The following is a 13,869-nucleotide window of genomic DNA, read 5'->3' as shown; positions in this document are numbered from 1 at the left end:
AAGGAAAATGCAGCAATGGGCTCAGGCCCATAAGAGTCACTGGTCTTGCCATGTCCACTAACTCAGAAGTGGCTGACACAGTGGAAAGGCAGGACAGCTTCCTGAAGAGTCAGTTAAGGGAGGTAACATCCTGAAAGGATGGGGTTCTATCTTATCAGATGCCATATACACTTCGACTCACGGTTCATTATGTGCTGCTGTGTCCCCATCGCCAGGATGTGTGGGTCTGGGAATCAAGAGTTGGAAGTACAAGTGGGGCCCCTGGGTGGCCCAGTCAGTTAAGCGTCCGACTTCGGCTCAGGTCATCATCTCATGTCCGTGGTTTCAAGTCCCACGTTGGGCTCTGTGCTGACAGCTCAGAGCCTGGAGCCTGTTTCAGATTCTGTGTTTCCCTCTCTCTCTGACCCTCCCCTGCTCGCGCTGTCTTTCTCTGACTCTCAAAAATAAATAAAAACATTAAAAAAAAAAAAGAGTTGGAAGCACAAGTGTCCCTCTCATTAGTACACTTCATGACCTACTTGCAGAATTTTTGTTTCTTGTCCTGGCAACTTTGAGTTGGTTTGGAGATCTGTGTCCAGAGCGGAGTGCTTCCTCAGGGGCCATAGCAGTGGTCCCACTGAATTAGAAGCTGAGACTGCCGTCTGGCCACTTTGGGCTCCTTATGCCTCTAAACCATCAGACAAAAAAAAAAAAAAAGGGTTAATCTGCTGGTTTGAGTAATTGATCCCCGTCACCGAGGTTACTTACACAGCAGAGGCAGGGAGGACTGGGGAGGACTGCACAGTTGCTGGGGCGTCTCTCAATACTTCTCTGACCAGTGGTAGGGATTAATGGAAAACTAGAGCAACCAAAAAACAAAAATAAAGGGAGACTGTTGAGGACTCGGGCCCATCAGGAATGAAGGTTTGGGTTATTCTACCAAAATGCGGACCCCGAGCAGGCTCCTGCTGAGGACCGGGGAGCTGGGTGCGGGGACTGCCGAGGGCCGGGGAGCTGGGTGCGGGGACTGCCGAGGGCCGGGGAGCTGGGTGCGGGTAGTTGAAGAAGCCATGAGTGTCAGTGGTGAGCTTGTGACCAGTTACGTGAATGAGGCCTGGAGAAGCTCACACAGTGTTTGCTCATTATCCACATGTTTATTTTCTCACCGTGTTCTACCCATTTCCTTCTTTCCCCTTCCCACTTTTTATTTTACAAACCATTGTTTGGAAGGTAACATTTCATTACACTTTAGGTAACTGAGTTTTCCATGGAAGCCGGACTGAATTGGGGGTAATAAATAGAGCCAGAGATGGGTACAATGACCACTGGGACTGCGCACCTTTTCATTTGGAGAACTACCTCACTGGTGACAGAAACATTTGTGTCTTTTAGGGCCGAAGCAGAGAACCGGTGGGTTGTTGCCGGGGCCCCAGTGCACGTAGAATGCTGCTGAGTCACCGAATGGCCTGACTTGCCCGTGATCGTTTGCTGCTCTCGGCTCTGACTGCCTCAGTATTGGTGCACTGCTCGCGGCCCTCCTCTGCTCCCGGGGCTGAGTTTGGCAGCGAGGGCTTTAGCAGGGGCTTCTCCCCCTGCTCCTGGCGAGGCAGGCCTTGCTCTGTCTCACTCTTGCTTCAGCGTCCTTTACCACATCTGATGGTGCCCTGGCCCCGTGTCCAGAGAGGACGGCCCTGGGAGACTCGGCAGCCTGGCCCGGTCCTAGTAGCTGCTTTGCTCTGGGTCTCTGACACGGACACTGCAGAACTCGTGCTCACAGCAGCTCGCCGCCCTCTGCGTGTCCCCCTGCCCTCCTCAGCCTGCCTGAGCCCTGGGGATCTCCTCACCTCCCTGGTACTGTCACTGCACAGCTCAGGCTGGTTCCCACAATGGCACCCCAGCGTCCTCTGTGCACTCGCCCAGCAGCCTGGACTCACCTGTCCTGCACTGGGGTGTGTCAAGGACTGGGAAGGGCTGTGATTTTACCCTGCTTGTGAGCTAAGGACCTAGCACGTCATAGTTTCAGAGATGTCAGTAGGCGGCCACGGTTCCGGTCGGAGATTGCTCCCGGGACCATCAGCAACCACAGCTTAATGTTCGTGTTGGCTCCTTCTCCCGAGTCCACAGCTGCAGTGCAGACAGACCTGGCTGAGGGTGCGCTCGCGCAAGGGCGGTGTTCCGAGAGGGCACCCTGAGAATAAGTGACTCGCTGCCCTCGTTTGGAGTGGTGACAGGACCACTCTGCCTCGCTCTCCCTGGGGTGCCTCCTGCAGCGCTGACACTTGGCCGTGGTGGAGAGTGGCCCATGCCGGCAGTAACGCACGGGGCCGCACGGGCTGTGGACCGGCTCCCGCCTGGGCAGCTGGCAGACCTGCTCTAACAGCGCAAGCCCAGCCTTGGGCAAGTGTCCTTCAAAGTCTGCCTTCCCATGGACGCTCATCCCTGGGGAGCCCTTGAGATTTCTCTGTGTACTTTGTTGTACTTTCATAATTTTTCATGTCCACTTGGACCCAGATCGATGCACTAGGTAACAATAAAAATGAAAAGGTTTATTAATTTTTTACTCTTTTGTTAGACTAAGATGATTTCAAAAGTATTATGTGGAGAGAGTAAGCTTAGCAGAAGGGATCAAATGGAGGAAGACAACAGCACTGTGCCTGAAATCAGTAGCTATTTTTTTTGATATATAAAATCCTGCAACTGATGCACTATGATCTGTATTTTATGGATAGAACACGTCTGACACTGCATATGTGTTTTTTTCCCTTCACCAACCAAGTCCCTGACAATGGCTGCGTGTCTTATAGTTCAGTTCTGACACCATCTACCTGGAGTTGTCACAGATCCCACAGGTTAGGGGCTCAGTCCCAAAAGACTGCCTGGCCCACACCTACTTCTGACCGCCTGCCTATAAACCGAAGGCTCCTACGATCCCCTCCTCGGGTTCAGTAATTTGCTAGAATGACTCGGAGAACTCAGGAAGACAGTTTTCTTACTCTAATTGGTATAGTGTAAAGGATACAACTCAGGAACAGAAAACGGAAAAGACGCACAGGGCAGGGTGTGCAGTGGGAGGGGCCCAGAGCTTCCCCACCCTCCGGGTGCGCACCCTCCCCGCACCTCTACATGTTCACCAACCTGGAAGTTCTCTGTACCCCATCCTTTTGTGTTTGGTCAGAGGTTCCATTTTGTAGGCATGACTAATGAACTCATTGGCTATTGGTGGTTGAGTCGATCTCCAGCCCCCTCCCCTTCCCGAGGAAGGGAGAGGGGCTAAAGGTTCTCACTGCTTATCCTGTGGGCTATTCCTTCTGAGTCCAGCCCCATCCTCAGTCACCCAGCCTGACTAGCATAATCTCAGGGATGACTGAAGGGAACTTGTTATGAACAACAGAAGATGCCCCCCTCACCCCATCACTCAGGAAATTCCAGGGTTTCAGAACTGCGGGGCACAAAGACCAAACATATATTCCTTATGATATCACAATATCACACGAGGTAATAAGACATTGTAAGTATAAATAGCCCACTATAAAATGAGTATGCACTATTGCCCAAATAATGAAAAGCTTATGGAGACAGTGTACCAACAAAGGGTTGGTTGTTGGATAGCCTCACTGGGTGTTTTCCAGGTGCTGAAAGGGACTGCTGCTGTGACACCTGGAAGTCGGGTGTCCCCTGTGGATAACGGGTTCGGCTTGTCTAGCTTTGCCATCTCTAGAGCCAACACCCTCCACTTGGTTCGAGGTCATGCCACTGTTGATAAATGCCCAACATTTCAGTCTGCAAAACTTTGGGGATAATTGGGAGGGGGAAAAGGGTGCCCAATCCTAGTGTGTCCACGGCACCTCTTGAAGCCAAAGGCACCCCAAGTGACCTAATGGCGAGGGTCCCCTGGCTGAAGGTTCCCAGGGTGGGGGCTCCATCAGTGGTCATGGAAAGGGGGGTCTGCTTCCCAGCAAGAGGGAAGTGGATGGAGATGCTGGTGGGTCAGTAGCACCTCTTCTGGGTGCATAGAACTTCTTGCCAAAATCTCCCATCACTTAGATGCTCCATCTCCCTTGAGCCACCCTTCACCCACTCAGCAAACCCTTAGCGCTAACTAATTCAGAAACTAGACCCAAGCCCAGCGGAGTCTGCGTGGGGGGCAGGAAGAAGCATTCTGGTTTGAGTTTTCAAGGAGGAAAGGCCTCGGACAGCGACATTGTTCTCTGGTACAAAGGACAGTGCCATCCGCCACCAAGCTGCTCACGAGGTCCTTTACAGCGACCCGTGTCCGCAGGGAGAGAAGGGCGCCTGTGTTCTAAAGGGGCGTGGGAGAAGGGACAAAAGGCTTCTGTTGTCGTAGATGCAAGTGTCCAGGTGACGAGAGTGAATTGCCTTTCACTGAAAGTCTGAAGACTGCTGCTACCAGCCCGCGGGAGGCCGTGGGGTCAGGGTGGGGGGTGCTCGTGGCGCTTGGTTTCAGTCCTGCCTCTGCGGAGAACCCTCGAGCGAGACCTAACCTTCCTCCGCCTCAGTGAACGAGAGGACAGGACGCACCCCTGAGAGCATGGCTGGAGGGTAAGTGCAATTTTGTACACGCACACACACGAGTGCTTGTGCGCTTATGTGCAGTGCAAAGTGCCTACCGTGCCGAATTTATCACAAAAGTTACTATTCTTGTCTGTTGAAAGAACCTGGAACTGCCCGGTGAGCTCCTGATGCAGAGATTTCCCTCTGAGACAACAGATTAGGGTCTAAAAATGCAGAAGGAACTCATTGGCTAATTTTGAATACTTTGAGTCCAGGAGGCCCCCAGTTTGCCAAATTGAGATGGAGTATCTGTATTTCATGGATATCACATTTTATTATTTTCATACCACATCAAATTCCATGAATCCATTTGGTTTCTAACCAGCCATCCTAAAACTGGTGCTCCTTCCAGAAGGGCAAGCCCAGCGTGAGCAGAGCTGGCATCCACCCTGGCGCTGGGGTTGGCTTTGGATCCATGGCAACATTAGGACCCAGCTCAAAACAACAGGGCTTTTGTTTTCGTTTTTCAACTTTTTTTTTTTTTTTTTTTTTGAGAAGGAGCTGGAGGCTAGAGCACAGCGGGTGCGCCCCACACCACGCCCCTGTCCTCAGCCTGGCTGTGTGCGCGTGAGGTGGCTCGTTGCCCCGGAACCGCATCTCGTCTGTGAGGCGGGAGAAGGGGTTGAACTGACCCAGGCAAAGTCCTCAAAAGGGGACTTGACCATTTTTCCCTCAGGTGGAACTGTGCTATGGGTTTTTATCTGATTATACTTTTTATAACTTTTAAGGACTCTTGGAAATTTGCCATAAACCCATGTCAGGTTTAAAGTTTGTAAAAAAAAAAAATCACTGTATTATCCTGTTTGTGTTTTGCTAATGGGAACAGTTTTTAATTTAACTCGTCTGTAAGATCACACATTGTTGTGGCTTTGTGTCCTTGTGGGTCCAGAACAGCATGCAGTACGCAAGCACATTAAGCCACCTGATGAACAACAAAAACCTCCTCAATTGATAAAACAATTTAACTGATGAGGATTCATACACCTCAGTAGGAATACACGGCTGTGGGATTGAGCTGTCTCCAACAGGAACGTCCCTGCCGGTGGGAATGGGTTGGCTTACTTAGAGATTTCAGTGACAAATGCACCAAACAAAATGGGGACGAGAAAAGATTCAGACGTGTAAATCCAGAAGCCTCACTTCTGGTGGTTTTCTGTTGATGGAGAGGGAGCATCCTAAGCAAGCTCTGATGAGATGGGGCCCTGAGCTGAAAACAAGAGTCAATGCTTAACCAACTGAGCCATTCAGGCATCCTTCTTTGCTTTTTAAAAACAAACTTTAAGTTAAAGATGCTATAAAGAGTCAGCACTATTTTCAAAATTTTCATATAACTGAAATATATCCACAGATATACTTATCATCTAATGGTTCAAGTGAGTGCTAATATAAATAAAAATGTAAAGAATATGAGGATGAAATCGTGGAAAGGATAAACTATTTTTGGACATTAAAAACCGAAAATAATAAAATTGAATAAGTTGATATACTTCTTATAATGCGTATATTAACATTAAATTTGTTAAACATCTAAAATGATCTCTTAAAAATTTTTTTAATGTTTTATTTATTTCTGAGAGAGAGAGAGAGAGCGTGAGCAGGGGAGGGTCAGAGAGAGAGGGAGACACAGAATCCGAAGCAGCTCCGGGCTCTGAGCTGTCAGCACAGAGCCCGACGCGGGGCTCGAACCCACAAACCGTGAGATCATGACCTGAGCCGCAGTCGGACACTTAACCGGCTGAGCCACCCAGGCGACCCTAAAATGATCTCTTCTTAGACTTTTTAAAAAAATGTTTTTAATGCTTATTTTGAGAGAGACAGAGTGTGAGTGGGGAAGGGTTAGAGAGAGAGGGAGACACAGAATCTGAACTGTCAGCACAGAAGCCAACACAGGGCTCGAACTCACAGACCACAAGATCATGACCTGAGCTGAAGTTGGACACTTAACCAACAGTTACCCAGGCGCCCTTCTTCTTAGGCTTTTAAATGTGTCTTACGTAATATTTTTATATCACTAGCTCAAGTGATGAATTCTTAATATGTTGAAACTTTTTTAAAGATTTCTTGAGGAGAACTCTTGGAATATGCTCTGGGTGCAGCCTTGGGGGTCCTTGGGATGGCCGTGGCCTCCAAGGCCAGGGCCTTCAGGAGGCGCAGGGTTCTCTGTCTGAACTGCAGGCTTCCTTCCTTTTCCGAGCCAAAGGCCAACCAGGACCATGGGACGCAGAGGCAGACGAGGACAGTGCTAGTTGCTAGCACAGTTTCTAAAATGCAAATCTCGGCGGGGGGCGGGGGGGGGGAGGAGAGCGCGAGGGGGCCCAGCCCCTCCAGGCGGCCTGCTGCCCTTGGTGCTTCCTGGAAACTAAAAGGAGGAGGAGGAACCTGAGAGCTAATTTGGGCCAAGACGGTCCTGCAGCCACAAGGCAGCCCAAGGGGCTCTTGGTGACTCTCAGGGACAAACGCTCTCCTGCAGTGACAGCCGTCCAGCCCTCCACAGGGTGAGTTGTGTGCCCCCCGTGTTCTCCCACTGGGCAGAGCGCTCAGCAGGCCTCCGACTTGGAACTGGTGGCCCCGGGAACTGGTTAGCAGTGCGGAGTCTGGGTTCTGGGGGTGGAAGGAGCCCCTCATACGATGGTCTGAAAAGCAGAGTCCTGGGCTTGTCCCTTCTGGCCACAGCAGGATTGTTGGGGGCAGAGACCCACCCTTAGTTTGAAGAGAGTGGCCCCCGTAACAGGACTGTGCGGCACCCACAGGCAAGGAGCCTGAGCTGGGCGCGCGTGCAGAAACCCTTGGGAAGGGGTCAAGAAGCCAGCAGGCGTTCTCAGAATTCTCTGCCTGTCCAGGTGGCAAACTTTCCTCATCCTCAGGGGAAACTGAGGCTCACAGAAGGGAAATAGTTTACCCAGGTTACATCACTGATAAGAGTGATGTAGACTGATAAGAGTCAAAGCCAGAATTCGACCCCTAGTCTGTCTTCAGGGTTCAAGCTCTGACCACACTGAAATACTATCTTCATGCATGACCGCATGGAAATGCCCTACTCTTCAGAGAAGCAAAAGAGAAATCTTTTCTCTATAACATCTTGGAGGTAAGTGTTTCTTTTTGCAAATTCAGCATCTTTTTTTAAAGTAAGTCTTTGGAGAACATATGAATAAAGGTGAAAGGAAGATGGGCCTATATTTGATTCTTCAGTGTTTAGTCTTTATTTTCCTAAGAGCATTTCTAGAAGCAATGCCGTAGGAAAAGTTTTGTATGCATATCTGAGTTACCAAACTTTCATCAGATTCTTTGTAAATAAAAATCAATCACAAATCCATCATTTAAAAGTACTGTGTGTTTCTACTCTCAATAGCCAAAGGCTTTATTTATTTGTTTGTTTATTTACTTATTTACAGAGAGAGAGAGCAGGGGAGAAGGGCGGGGCGGGGGGGGGAGAGAATCCCAAGTAGGCTCCGTGCTCAATGTGGAGCTCGATACAGGGCTGGATCCCCAATCCTGGGATCAAGACCTGAGCCAAAATCAAGAGTCAGATGCCCAACTGACTGAGCCCCCAGGCGCCCCAGTCACAGGCTTTATTAAGAAGTGGCCAGAACTCCATCACCAGTGAATTATATCCTCCTGGATCACATGTGTAGGAAGGATGCTTTTTTACAGGACAGAATATTCCAGTTGCTATTGCTGCAGGACAAGCCCCCCCCAAAATCTAGTGGCTAAAAATACCTATATTTTATTAGGTCCTACAAGCTCTGTCTTTAGGATTTGGGCCGGCCTTTGCCGAGCTCTCCTTTGGCCCCATCTGGTGTGGTGTCAACTGAGGTCCTTGTTGGTGTTCAGCTAGCACTTGAGTTGGTCTGGAGGGCCCATGGTGGCCTCGCTCACATGCCTGGTGCCTTGGTGAAGACGACTGGGAGGCTGGGCTGAGTTGGGACTGCAACCTGAATGCCAACATGTGGCCTCTCCAGCAAGGTGGTTTAAGGGTGGTCAGCTTCTCACACGAGGGCTGTCTTTCCCCAAAGGAAGCACCCCAGAGCACCAGGTGAAAGTTGCATGGACTTTTTTGACCTAATCTCAGAAGTCCTGTGGATCTCTTTTGTCATGTTCTGTTGGTTACAGGCAGGTGGAAGCCAGCCCAGATTCTAAGGGAGGGGGTTAGACTTCACCTCTTGGAGAGGTGGCAGGGACACATCGGAGATCGTGTGGGAAAGAAGAGATTGCTGGGGCCGCACCCCATGCGCATGTGAAATGAACTCCCCAGGACCTCCAGGCCCCATCCCATGGTGGCAGCTAGAACTCAGGACCTCACCGCCGACAGCAGGCCCAGGTACAGATGAAGTTCCTTGAGCGGGATGCCTCAGGAACAGCCTCTTCAATGTTTTCCTGCTCAATTCGAGTGACCGGACTCCATGCCCTCACCAGTGCCGGGACAGGGATAGGACGGCTGTAATAAGACACTCCTACTCAAAAGGGGGAATGCAGGGGGTGGAGCAGACACTGTCCATAGCAGTTCTGGAATCCAGAACTTGACTAGGGGCTAGTAGTGTCCCTGGGAATGATTCTCCATGGTTTCCAACTTTGCATACTGGGGTCTTGATTCCACCCTCTAAGTCATTGTCCCTTTTCCATACAAAGTAGCCCATGTTTGCAGTCGAGTGGTTTTCTTAGTCTGCTGCAGGCCTGCCACAGCACAGGGGTCCAAATGCCTCACTCCATTTTGTTCTATCTCTGGTTCTTTTATTCCAAGCTGGTGTTGATGCCATGAGTACAATTCCCCAATAACTGGGGTTTCTCTGACGTTCACTCCGTTAGACAGAACCCACACCCGGAACTTCTTTGAAATGGGCCCCTTGCTATTCGTGGCCTGAAAGACTGTTGTGGCCCAACGCCCTTGGATTCCAGGAAGGCTGTTATGTGAGAGGGCCCGAGAGATGCATGTGTATGGTCCACAGAAGGCCTTGACCTATCTGGATGGATCTTTGAGATGCCAATTGAACTTTTTCAGAGGGCTTTACTGTCCCAGCCTGCCTCACTGTCACTCCGAGACCACATTTCCCCTTTTTTTTTTTTTTTATTTCTAGGAGAGAGAGAGACAGCGTGAGCAGGGGAGGGTCAGAGAGAGAGGGAGTCACAGACTGAAACAGGCTCCAGGCTCTGAGCTGGCAGTCAGCACAGAGCCCGACGCGGGGCTCGAACCCACGAACCGCGAGATCATGACCTAAGCGAAAGTCGGACGCTTAACCGACTAAGCCACCCAGGCGCCCCGAGACCACATTTTCCCAACAGCGCCATGGATTCTGTCTTTGCCCTGAGCTCTATTTTCTTTGAGAACCTTCTGCTAGGAGAGATGGAGGATGAAGCAGAGCTTCGCTCTGAGCCCAGCTGCTCCTGGCTCCTTCGCAGGTCCTTGAAGGTCCGTTTGAGCACAAAACCGTTCCTCCCTTGGCTGCCCTCTCTCTAACCATTCCTTACTATGTGCAGCCACAGGGTGCCCGGGACCCTTGCAACACTGCCTAGAAACCTCCTTAACTGACCCCACTGGTCGATGGGACTTTTCTACCCTGTCCACACAGTAGCCATGGCGCCAGACTCCCCACCACCCAGTAGCAAGAGGCTTTTCCTTTGGCTTCCAGTCACAGTGTCCTGCTTTTCTTTGGGACTTGCTGACAGCCTCTTCCAGCCTGCCCGCCTCATGCTACCACGGTCCACAGGGCCCTTCCGGCTTCTCTCTGTGGCCTAGCCCCGGGCTCCCCACAGGCTCTAGATTTGGTTACAGCAGCATCCCACTTCTACGTCCTCAGGTGTGTCCCAGCTGACAGCATCAAACCCTCAGCTGCTGTCTTGGTCTCACTGGGTGCAAGGGGTCAGGGCACAAGACACGGGGCGGCACGGCCTGGCTCCATAATGTGTGGGGTCTCCTCTGGGAAGACGGGTACAGCTGGGGTGGCTCAAATGTCGGGGGTGGGGTCACCTGGAGGCCTCCTCAGTCACATGTCTCTGCACCAGCTAAGAGACAACCTGAAGGCTGGGCTCAGCTGGGACTGCTGTCTGGAGCACTCGGTGTGGTGTCCCCAGTGCCTGGGCTCTTACAGTGACACCCGAGAGGGGTGTCCTGAGAGTCGGCATTGGAGGAGAACCAGAGGAGGCCACGTGGCCTTTTTTGAGCTCACCCTGGAAGTCACTACTCACCTTGTATTCTACTGGTTAAAGCAGATACAGGCCCACCCAGATTCAAGGAGAAGGAACACGGGGCCTATTTCTTGACGGGAAGGGTGTCGAAGAATTCACAGCAGTTTAAAAAGTCTCCACAGTTCACCATCTAACCACAAACTATTTACAAATAGTAGAGGACACAAGTCTTTTTAAAGACATTGTAAAGATTAATTTCAATTGAGGTTTACTTTGTATTGTGTAAATTTCATAGTATACTATACAGATTTTATCCTTTTAAAGATGTGGAACATTCCAGCATCCCAGAAGACTTCTTTATCTCCACTCCCTTCACTATGAAACTTTCCTGCACTTGTCTTTTGATGGGTACATACCTGTGAATGGGATTGTTGAATTATGGGATCAGTATATGTTTGACTTTATGAGAAACTGTCAAATAGTTTTCTGACACAATTATACCCGTTTACACTCCTGTCCCCAGCAATGTACTAGGCCTCCGATTGCTCAAGATACTCACCAACACTAAGTATTTTTGGTCTTTTAAAATTTAACCATTCTTATGGGGGTGTGGTGATACCACCCTGTGCTTTTGATTAGCATTCCTGGATGTATCAATTAGCATTTGCTGTGTACCAAACTGTCCTGACATTTGTTCTAAAACAACAATCATTTATTTAGCTTGTGACTGTGCATTGGCTGTTTGGGATTTGTTCTTCCAGGCAGTTCTAATGCTAGTCTCACTGGCCTCACTGTTTTGTCTATAGTTACCATTGGTCATCTAGGTGACTCTGCTTTGTGGAGGAGGCTTGGTGTTAAGCGTGTGTGTGGTTGTGTGTATGTGGTTGTGTGTGTAGATGTGACTCAGTCATCTAGGTGGCTCTGCTTGTGGAAGAGGCTTGGTGTTATGTGTGTGTGTGTGTGTGTGTGTGTGTGTGTGAGAGAGAGAGAGAGAGAGAGACAGACAGACAGACAGACAGAGACAGAGACTCAGTCAAGAGCATGAGAATGGAAACTGAAGGGGATGTTGAGATGACTTTTGCTCCTTCTGCAGGCACATCACAAGGCCAGCCCGACGTTCACGGGCCCACCTCTTGCTGGGAAAAACTGCAGAGTATTAGGGCCATTTTGGCCACACTTAGCTCTCTGGCCACAAAATACTTACATCTGTCACACACAAAGCATTGCCCATGCTATCTCAGGAACCCCCAAAGCCTCCTCCAATTGTGACATCAGGCTTGAAGCCTGATTTTTTAAATGTTTATTTATTGTTGAAAGAGACAGAGTGGGAGCGGGGGTGGGGGCAGAGAGAAGGAGACACAGAATTGGAAGCAGGCTCCAGGCTCTGTGCTGACAGCTCAGAGCCTGACGCAGGGCTTCAACCCACGACCTGTGAGATCATGACCTGAGCTGACATCGGAAGCTTAAGCAACTGAGCCCCCCAGGAGCCCGTAGGATCTCATGATTTAAATCAGAAGTGGCTGAGGCTCCCTGGGTTCACCTCTTGTTCCCGAGGTTTGGGCACGAAGAGAACTAGTCATCTGTACCTCCCTGCACACATGTGCAGCATACGCTGTGATACACAGGGAGGTAGATGCAAAGGATACTCCCATCCAAACAGCGGTTTGCACAAAGCACATAACTCATCACTGGTTCAGTGCAATCCTGAAATTGTGCAGGGTGTTGTTCCTGGGTCCCCAGGTCCGGGGAGGTAAATAGGCTTTGCTTGATCCTGGCTCTGCTCCTTGTAAGTGGCTCACAAATGCAGTGTTCTCCAGCACTCCTTGGGAGTGGTGCCACACTCCACTGTTTTCAGGGTGCCGGTCTCTGCCCTATGAGGTGTCCTTCCTTTCCCATAAGGAATGGCCCATGTTTGCTGCTGACGGGCTCTCTCAGCATGATAATTGCCCATAGAAAGTTGGGGTCCGCAGGCAGCCTTCTTTAATTTTGAACTATCTCAGTCCCTTTTAGTCCAAGCTGACAGTGCTTTTGCCAACATAAATTTCCTGAGGAATGTTCCATTGTGTGAATATGTGACAATTTTTACACTCGTCCTCCTGTTGACTGGCATTTGTAATGGTACCGACTTTTTTGCTATTGTAAATAAAGTTGCTATGAACATTCTTGGACAAGGTATTTTGGGGACATATGTTTTCATTTCTCTTGGACAAATGCCCTGAAGTTCTTTTTCTGAGCCACAGGGTACATGTATGTGTTGTGAATTGTAACCCCTCAATACTTATATATTAAAGCTCCAACCACCAATGTGACCTTCTGGAGACAGGGCTATTAGGTAGGTAATTCAGGGTGATGAGGTCATAAGGGTGGGGCCCCACCCAGCAGGACTGGAGTCCTTTATACGAAGAAGAAGAGATACTAGAGCTCTGTCTCTGTCATTCAGGGACACATCCGCAGGCCAGGAGGAGAGCTCTCACCAGGAACTGGATTTGCGGGCATCTTGATCATGGACTTCCAGTCTTCAGAACTCTGGCAAAATAAATGTTTATTGTTTAGCCAACCGGCCTGTGGTTTAATTATGGCAGTCAGAGTGGACTTCTATAATATGCTGAACTTTGTAAGAAAGAGCCATTTTTCCACAGTGGCTTTGATAATTTAATTCCCTCAGCAATGTATGTTAATTCTGGTTTCTTCACATCCATGCCAACATGTGGTTGTCAGTGTTTTTAATTATAGCTGTTCCGTGTAAAGGTATCTCATTGAGATTTTAATCTTCATTTCCCCAATGATTAAAAATGTCGAGGGATTTTTTTTTTTAAATGTACTTATTGAGTATTTGTAAAATCTCTCTCACAAAGTGTCTGTTCAACCATTTGGCCATTTCTATTTATTTAATTAGTTTTTGAGTTTTAGGAGTCTTATATATTCAGTATAAAATCTTTTGATATGCTGATTAAAAAAGTTTTATTTATTTTTGAGAGTGAGAGCACGAGTATGGAGAGGCAGGTTGGGGGGTGGGGCGTGGGCAGAGAATCCAAAGCAGGTTCAGCTCTGACAACAGTGAGCCTGATGTGGGGCTTGAACTCATGAGCTATGAGATCCTGACCTGATGCTCAACAGGCTGAGCCATCCAGGTGCACCTGAGATGCAGATGTTTTGCAAACACTTTCTTCTAGTCTATGGTTTACTTATTCATTCTCT

Source organism: Hyaena hyaena, unplaced genomic scaffold (genome assembly GCF_003009895.1).
Source record: "Hyaena hyaena isolate Hyena2069 unplaced genomic scaffold, ASM300989v1 scaffold_1087, whole genome shotgun sequence".
Lineage (NCBI taxonomy): Eukaryota > Metazoa > Chordata > Mammalia > Carnivora > Hyaenidae > Hyaena > Hyaena hyaena.
This window is presented reverse-complemented; position numbering follows the sequence as displayed.